This window comes from Globicephala melas, chromosome 13 (genome assembly GCF_963455315.2).
Source record: "Globicephala melas chromosome 13, mGloMel1.2, whole genome shotgun sequence".
Lineage (NCBI taxonomy): Eukaryota > Metazoa > Chordata > Mammalia > Artiodactyla > Delphinidae > Globicephala > Globicephala melas.
In genome coordinates, this window is record NC_083326.1 from 72,687,316 (window position 1) to 72,696,035 (window position 8,720).

The window sequence follows — 8,720 nt, forward strand, 5'->3', positions numbered from 1 at the left end:
CTGGGAGCTCAGCCCCTTGGCCAGGCAAAACCCACTGCCTGCCAAGCTGCCCGAGGCTCCCTGGGCCCTGGCGGGCGGCAGCAACAGGGGGCATCACGCCATGCCGGGCACCTTCCCCAGACAGCCTGTATTTACCTAGCAGGTCTCAGCCCAGCCCGCTTCCTGTTTGCTGCACAGTGGCTGCCTGACCAGGCCTGACAGAGCCCCAGTGTCCTGTCGGGTCCCCCCACCCAGGAGGGTGCCCAGGCGGGGAAGGGCTGGGGTGACTCACTGGGCCCCACAGAGGGCAAGGCCAATGTGACCACGGCAGTTACTTGGTCCTTCTGCAAGTCCTTGGCCAGAGGGATTCCAACAGTGCACGCAAATACCCCCCTGAGCTCTCACGGGCACGCATTTGCTTCCAAGGTCCCTGGCCCCAGGGTGGGAGCCACCAGGAGGCAGTGTGGCCGGATGGGTTAAGAGCACACGCTGAACAACGCTGAAGGCCACATGTGATAGGATCCCATGTACACGAAATGTCCAGAATAGGCACGTCCATAGCAACAGAAATCAGGTTAGTGGTTGCCAGGGGCTGGGGGAGGGGGGAGACAGGGACTGCTAGCGGATACGGGGTTCATTTTGGGGGTGATGAACAGGCACGGAAACTAGACAGTGGTGATGTCTGTATAACTCTGAACACTCTACAAAGCCACTAAATTGTACACGTTGAAAGGGTGAGATGCATGTGAATTCCATCTCAATAACACTTCCCAGCTTGGTGACCTCAGACAAGTCACTTCCCCTCCCGGAGCTTCAGTTTCCTCGGTGCAACAAGGGAACGTCGTGAGGTTAGACGCTCATAAAGGGTCCAGCACAGGGGCTGGCACAGAGCAGGGGCTCAAGGACATGAAGTCCCTGTCCCAGGAGGCTCCGGCTCCTTCTTCCCTTGCCTCGCCCCCTCCCATCAGAGCACAGCCCTGGATTCCACCCTCTAACTCAGCCCTGCTCAGAGCGTGATGCTACCCAGATCCAGCTAGGAAGACGGAGGCCCCTTCTCCCTAGCCCAGCCCCTCTCCTGGAGGACAGTCACAGCCACAGAGAGCCCCCCCCCCAGAGAGGATTCTGTGGCCTCAGAAACTACCTAACCTATGTCCTCTTCCCCACCTGCCACTTCCTGGCAGGGCGACTGGGAGCAAGTCATCTCTCTCTGGGCCTCAGTTTCCTCATCTGTACAATGGGCGAAACAATTACTGCCACCTGGGAGGGGTGAACCCATATTTGCTTTATAGTTATTGGTTGGACTCTACATTCACGCTTTGAATTAAAAAATAAAATGATAGCTCTTACACCAAAAGGCTGTTGTGAGGATTGAATGATAATGGAAGATAATTGATTGAGTTGATAATTCAAGAGTTTAAGACAGCGCCTGGTGCGTAGTAAATGTTAACAAAAGGCAGCTGCCTTTTCATAGTTAATATGCCCTCAGTTTACAGCTGGGGAGACGTGACCCAGGACTTGTGACTCTACATGAAGCCTTGGCCTTCTGAAAAGGTTTTCTCCCCTCCTCGTTTCCATCTCTCTTCCATCACGGCCCCATTTCCTAGCTGGGAGACTGAGGCCCAGAGGAGACAGGATACCCACCCACCATACCTACACACACCCCTCCACCTCATACCCACGTGCAAAACTCTCGAGGTGACCAAGTCAGAGAAGAGAGCAGACACCGTGGAATGAATGGGTCGGGCAGGAGCCGGGAAGGGAGCCCCAGGCAGCAGAAAACCAGTTTGAGATCCTGTCTCTGCCCCAGCCAGCCTCACCAGCCTATGCCAACAGTAGGCTGCGTCTCTGGCTAACTGCTTGGAATTATGGCTGAGAGTAAGGCCTGAAATCCCACATCAGCAGTGCCTATCCTCCCATTGGTACATGTCACACAGCATCTTCTATCTCTTTTAATCCAAAAAATAACTCTAGAAGTTAGATATCATCGTCTCCATGGTCAGATGAATAAACCACGTCTGGGGAGAATGGAGGGGAGGGGCTGACATTTATCCAACACCCATCAAGTGCTGAGCGCTCTCGCGTTTACTTCTCATCCCCATTTCACAGATGAGCAAACTGAGGCTTGGAGAGACCAAGAGACCCAGCCGAGGTCACAACTCAACAGGAAGGGAATGTGGCTGGGATTCCAACCACCTGCTTTTAAGCTCATTTGAGTTCATCCCTTCAGGGTCTATGAAACCCTCTCCCTGGGGTCATCTTTCTAAATGCCACGCCCCTTGGAAGTCACGGGGCAAGCGGGCACGGCACAAAAAGACTTAGAGTTTCGATCGTGGCTTTGCCACTTAGTAGCTGTGTGACCCCAGGCAGATTATGTCAGCTCTCTGAGCCTCAGTTTCCTCATTTCTAAAAGCGAACTAATCACAGCACCTACTGCTGGGTTGCATGGTCACTGTGGGTGTCAGGGCCTCATAAAGTGCAGCCCCCAATGATGGGAACGCGGACACGAGCTCCAGGAGGGCAGGGACCTCTTCTGTTCCAGTCACCACTGAGTCCCCAGTGCCTAGGACAGGGCCTGGCACATAGTATCTATCCAAGATATACTTGCTGAATGAATGAACAAACGAATGAATGAACTCATGTATATAAGTGAAAGGAATCACAAACAGCTAAGTCATTCTCCACAGGGCAGACAGATCTCCACAGCTGAACCTCTACCCAGCTAGCTAACTTCCTCCCTCCCATCCTTTAACATAATTTATTGAGCACCTACTGCGTGCTGGGCTCTCTGACCTATGAGGTTCAATGTCCCCCCATGAGGTGGCAGCTATCATGAGTCCATTTTGCAGATGAGGAAATTGAGGCTCAGAGATGCCAGGACACTTGCCCAAACCCAAGTCTGAATCTGAGCAGGCGGGTTCTCCTGATGCCCCCGCCTTGCTGATTCATCTGTTCAATCACTCATTCCTTCCTTCCTTCACCATTCACTCTGTCCACAGGTATTCCTCAGCCCCTCCTCTCTGCCAAGGGACACAGGGACAGGAGTGAACGGGCAAACCGGTCCCTGTCTGACGTCAGTTGGCCCCTTGCCCACCGGGGTCCCCCTGAGCCTGTGGAGCCCATCGGGGACACACGTTGGAAGTAGCCCCCTCCCATATATACCCTTGACGAGCTGTCCCAGAAGGTGGTCAGCCCTCCAGGTCAGCCGGGTGGAAGCCAGGCCACTCCACCCTCAGGGAAAAACAGGCGTCCAGTGAGACTGAGGACCCTTTGTGCGGCGGCAGCAAGGGTGGGGGCAGGAGGGGCGGCTGTTACTCACCACCCGAAGAAAAATAAGCATGTTCCCGTTTGGTCAATGGCCCTCCTGTCTGCCCCACCACACCACCACCTCCTTCCGTAGCCTCTCCCACCCTCTGACCTCACCTGGAGCAGACCTGTGAGCGCCTCCTATGCCCCTGGCGTGCCGCCTGTGACCATCCCTCACAATTGAGGAAACATGCTCAGAGACGTGGGGTGACTTGCTTGAGGTCACACAGCCTGCAGTGGGCAGGGCTCGGAGCAGAAAGGGGAAGCCGATGACCAGGAAGGGGCTCAGGGGTGGGAAGGAAGTCAGAGTCACAGTGAAAGCGAGGGCCTGGCCTCCCTTCCTCATTCCTGCTCGGCCAGGGTGACAGCTCAGGGGCACCCAAGGCAGGGGGAGTCCAGGCCGGGGCAGGAGTGGCAGTCAGAATAACCCAGATCTCCCCAACTGGCAGAGCTCTGACCTCCAGCAAACCCCAGGTGGCAGCCCCAGGAACACCGCAGCAAGTGGCCAAGCTGGGACGCGAACAGAGGTGGGTCAGACTCCAAGAGGGGAGAGTCCAGTGGCCTTCCAGGAAGGAAGCTGAGCCACCCACTGGGTTTTCAGGGACCCAAGGTGTCCAGTCACTGGGATCTGGCTTTCAGGTCCAGCTCTCCCATGAGCCAGCGGGGCATCCCTAGGCAAATTACTTCTCACTCTGAGCCTCTCTGAGCAAATTACTTCTTTCCTCTGCTGTAAAATGGGACTCAGTATTCCTGCCCTGCCCACCGCCAGTGGGGGTGATGCCGTGACACCATCAAGGGGACTGTCAGGCAACAGACACTCGTTACACACTGAACAGTCCGTGTTGCTCTGGAGACTGTCCACAACCACCCCACGAAGCAGGCATTAACATTATCCCATTTTACAGATGAGGAAACTGAGGCCCAAGAAGAAGTAAGGGGACTTACTGAGAGCCGGGATCTGAACCAGGTAGCATTACATTAGGAAAGCAGGAAACTCTGGCGGTCCTGGCACTCAGCCAATGCCCGTAAATATTTTGTCGCTGAAAAGCCAGCACCCCTTGCCCCAATGCAAGTCTAGCTCTGCCCCTGCTACCTTCCACCTGCTTTCCTGCCACAGAGGGGTTCTCAGGGAGATGAGCTGGAGGAAAAGGCACCCTGGCACAGGCCGGGGGACAGGATGAGGAAGACGGTAATGCTCAGAGCCCATCTGTGTGCCCTGGACTGTCCTTGCGAAGAGGGGGTTGACAGCCTCAGTTGACAGATGAGGAAACCGAGGCTCAGAAAGATGAGGTGACTTGCCCGAGCTCCCCTGGTGAGAAGGCAGCAGGCCTCAGATTTAAACCCAGGCCTGTCTGAACAATTCAGGTTCTTATCTCTAAAGTGCAGACGAACTTCCCATGACCCCAGATCCAGACAAATGCGGAAAGGCCACTTTGGAAGTTAAGGGCATGGAGTTTAGAATCAGATAAATGGAGTTCAGATCCCAGCTCCGGCCCTTCCCAGCTGGGCAAGCAACTTCACCACCTTGACCTCAGTTCCTCCCTCTCAAAAATGGGTATAATCCCAGCCTTGCATCCAAATGTACTGAGTGTTGGGCTCAGTGCCTGGCACACAGTAAGTGCTCAATAAATGTTCGCAACCATCGTAAGGACCACTGATGCAGCCCACGCTTGGCTAAAACCAGAAAGAACCTTGCACCCAGAGTTCAGAGCGGCAGCTGCGGGGCCCAGGACCACAAGCATCTCAAGAGATCTGAATTAATCTTTAACAGGTGAATTCCACCCCAACTTGGTGACACACAGCATTCCAGAGGGCTTGCTAGCATGAAATGTTCCCTTGGCTCCCCAGATCGTGTGTGTGACAAGAAGAGGAGCTAGTCCCTGGGCCCCCATGAATTGGGGAGGGGCCTGGAGTGTCTTTCCCGGAGTCAAATGGGAGAAACTGAGGCAGACAGCAGGCCGTGGGCCTGGGAGGGGTAGAGCTGCCTGCTCCATGTGGCCCCCTCCCTCCTGGGAACACGCGAAGGACCTCAAAGGACTCTGGCCCTCTCAAAACGATGTTTTCAGTCACTCAACCGTGCAACAGTGATTTATTGAGCACCACGTGCCAGGTGCAGTGAGGCCAAGGCTTGCATGGTTCTCTCCCTCCTACACCTTCCAGCCGCCCCTGCCAGTCCCTACCTGGGGCCTCACACCTCTGGCCTGGATGGCTTCCCCTGCCTGGGGACCGGCCTCCCCGCCTGGCCCCCACTCTGCGGACCTTTCAAGACCACACATCCGGCATGTCCTTCCCAGCCTGGACCCCTGTAGGGTTTCTGGGTCTGACCCAGTCCCTGCCTGTCTGATCCCCTGTCCTTCCTGTTCATGTCACACACTCCAGACAAACAGGAGGATGTCTCAGCTCTCCAAACCCTAGTCTTACCACCTGGTGACAGGTAGAAGTCAGGTCTTTACCTAAAACCCCTTTTGCCCAATATCTGCATTTATTCCTCCAGGTGAGGCTCGAGTGCCACCTTGATCAAGCCGTCCCGGGTACTGGGTCGCCACAGTGCCACCCCCAGAGCGCTCTCCTGGCCCCCACTCACGGCATCCAGCACAGTGATCCCTTGCTGGGCGCCCTCAGGTCTGGTGTGGGGGCTCCTGCTGGAAGCCACAGCTGGCACGAGGGGCAACCCCAGGGTCAGGGAGGCAGCCGTGGGAGAGAGGCAGCCCTTTCTCCCATCTCACCGGCTCTCTTGGACCGCTCAGTTCACGCCCCTCGGGCTGGGGCTAGTCTGGGTCTGAAGTGCCTCAGTGCCCAGCCCAGGGCTGGCACAGGATGGCTTTCCCGGAGGGTTCGATGGACAAAGGAAATGGCTGAGGCCCAGCTCACACCTGAGGAGGTGGCGGCGGTGTCCACAGCCGCGGCCCGGATGTAAGGCATCTGGTCTGGATTTAACTTGGGGAATCCCAGGCATCTCCACTGGGGCTCTCTTGCACGCTTCTTCCTCAGGTGCCCATTCCCTAAACCTCGGAAAACTCCACTTCAGAATGACCCCACCCTGCTTTCACAAACGTGAGCCTGACTGGCCCATGACCGCCATTTGCCATGTGTCTTGGGAGCCCCTCCCCGCTCCGATTGACCAATGAAGGTGGGAAAAGGGGCCCCCAGCCTTTCTGGTTCCCACTGTCACTCAAACAGAATGATGCAGAGAAATGCGGAAATGGCCAATAACCTTTCTCACCCCCTTCCATTAAGAAGACGTTACAACAACAGCACAAGCATAGTAACAGCTGGGGCTCCAGGCACGGCGTGGGTCCCCTCACAGGTCCGCTGTCCTCACCTCAGCCCCAGGGTTCACCTTCAGCCGACCCCATTTTCCAGATGAGCTCTCTGTCCCTCAGGCAGCTGAGGGAGCAGCCCAGGGTCACACAGTAGTGGGGTGGCAGAGTGAGGGTTCGGGCCCACACAAGCCCCACTTTTAACCTCACAGGTGACCTGGGCCGACCCTAGTACCTGACCTCTCAGAAGAGGCCACCTCTTCACCCCGCTGTCCCCGCCCCAGAGATAAAGTGGCAAAGCTTAAACCCTCCAGTGGGTCTTAGCGTCCCAGATCAAAGCTCACACACGGCATCAGGCCCCTACCCCTGCTCCCAGCAGAAGCCCTTGTTGCAGACACTCGGCAGCCATAAGCCCAGCCCCTCCTGGGTAACTTCCAAGACACCCCCTGGGCACCAGGCAGGGAGGACGCTGGAGCCGGACAGCCCTGGGTGTAAATTCCACTTGGCTACATCCCCGACCTGAGAGCCTCAGTTTCCTCATCTGCAAAATGGGGAAGACAGATGGAGAAACCCGCTGGGGCTGGGCCAGGCAGGGGTGCCTGTGGCTGGAACGGCCAGCCAGGCGGGGAGGATGGGAGGTCTCTCCCCGTCTTCAGAGACCTCCCAGGAGTCTCCAGGGCATAGCTGGAGGGGAGGTTAAAGATTTTCCTGCCTCTTGCGGGGAAAGAGCCATCTCTCTGGGGCTCAGTAACTAAGAAGTGGCCTTTGGAAGTTCCAGGCTCCCAATTCCCTCCCAGAGGTGGGGGGCAAACCTCAGGACCCCAACTCCCTCTTCCAAGCTCTCCAAAAAGGAGGTGACTCCGGGGTGGGCTGCAGGGCCTTCTGTGTTTGCTTCCTGGGCTTGGATATTGGGGGACCTGGGCCCGGAGCCCACGTTGGCGCCCTCTTCGCAGGTAACAAAACCCAAGCCCAGAGAGGTGGTGCCCGGCCCAAGGGCCCCCCGCGGGTCCCGCGCCTCCCGCGCTCCAGGCCACCACTCCGCAGCTTCCAAGACGTGCCCGGAGGAGCGCGAGGTCCTCGGCTGGGCCGTCCCTCCCGGGGTCCCCGCCCCGAAGTTCCAGGCCCCACTCACCTCCGGGAGGGCTCCGCGCCGGCGGCCGGGAGCACAGCGCTTCCTGAATCCCGGCAGCCGGCCCCGCTCCGTCCCACCCGCCGCCGCCGCCGCCGCCGCGTCCCTCCTCCCCGAGCTCAGGTTCCACCTCGCGCGCCGCCCGCGGACTGCACCCCGCCCACCCCGCCCGCCCTGCAGCTGTGGCACCGAGCCTACCCCGCACCCGGGATCGGCTCCCCTGCGGGGAACAGAGGCGGGCCCTCAGTTTTCTCACCTGGAAAGTGGGCGTCATGATCCCTGGTAGAGGGCAGGCGCTCCGTGGAAGGGGCTCTGGCTGGGATCCTGAGATCATGGACTCCTGACCTCTCCAGCCTGGGACTCCTTCCTTATCTGTTAAAGGGCATCTCGCTGATTGCTCACCGCTTTCGCTCGTTCATTCATTCAGCAGACAATCCAGAGACAGGTCTGCGGTAGGTCCCGGGCCTCAGGTAGCTCCACGTCCAGGAGGGGAGACACCTGTGTTACAGACAGTGCAGGTCCAGGACTAAATCAATGTGAGCTCCTCTTAACTTCACCTCTACCCAGCGCCTAGCACGGAGCCTGGCACTGAGTAGGAGATCAGTGAGTGCTTTTTCTTTTATCAGATGGTGAAGGTAAGCCCCACCACCCAGACACACCTTCTACCCCAGACACTTGAATACCTCCATGGGACGGGCAGCTCACTTCTGCCGGGACTGGTTGGAAGCCTCGAGCCAGACTCCCTGAGCCCAAGCCCTAGCTCTGTGACTCACTAACTGAACAGCTGGTCCCTTCTCTGTGCTCCAGTGTCCCCTCTGTAGAGCGCAGTGTAGATATGTCCCCACCTCACATCACAGTGAAGATGCTGGGAGCACCAGGTCTGTGCAGAGCCCAAGGAGCATTCTTAGCCCTTTTTATCGTTATTGTTTTTACTAAACTGAGCTAAATCTCCCACTGGGAAGACAGTGGGGTACATCCTTCCTCCTGAGCTTGCAAGTAGAAATAGTTCCCATGGGGTGTCGGTCCGGCAGCTAGAAAGTGGAATTTGA

General features: G+C 57.3%; 1 protein-coding gene across 1 annotated transcript in view; it reads right to left on the bottom strand.

The window, feature by feature from the left end:
* The window catches only part of TRPV4 (transient receptor potential cation channel subfamily V member 4), a 36,591-nt gene extending 28,847 nt beyond the window's left edge, over positions 1 to 7,744 (bottom strand). Inside the window, exon 1 of the mRNA XM_060310302.1 lies at positions 7,675 to 7,744. The gene's annotated coding sequence lies outside the window, so the exon portion shown is untranslated. The remainder of the gene's footprint in view (positions 1 to 7,674) is intronic.
* Between the last annotated feature and the right edge of the window lie 976 nt (positions 7,745 to 8,720).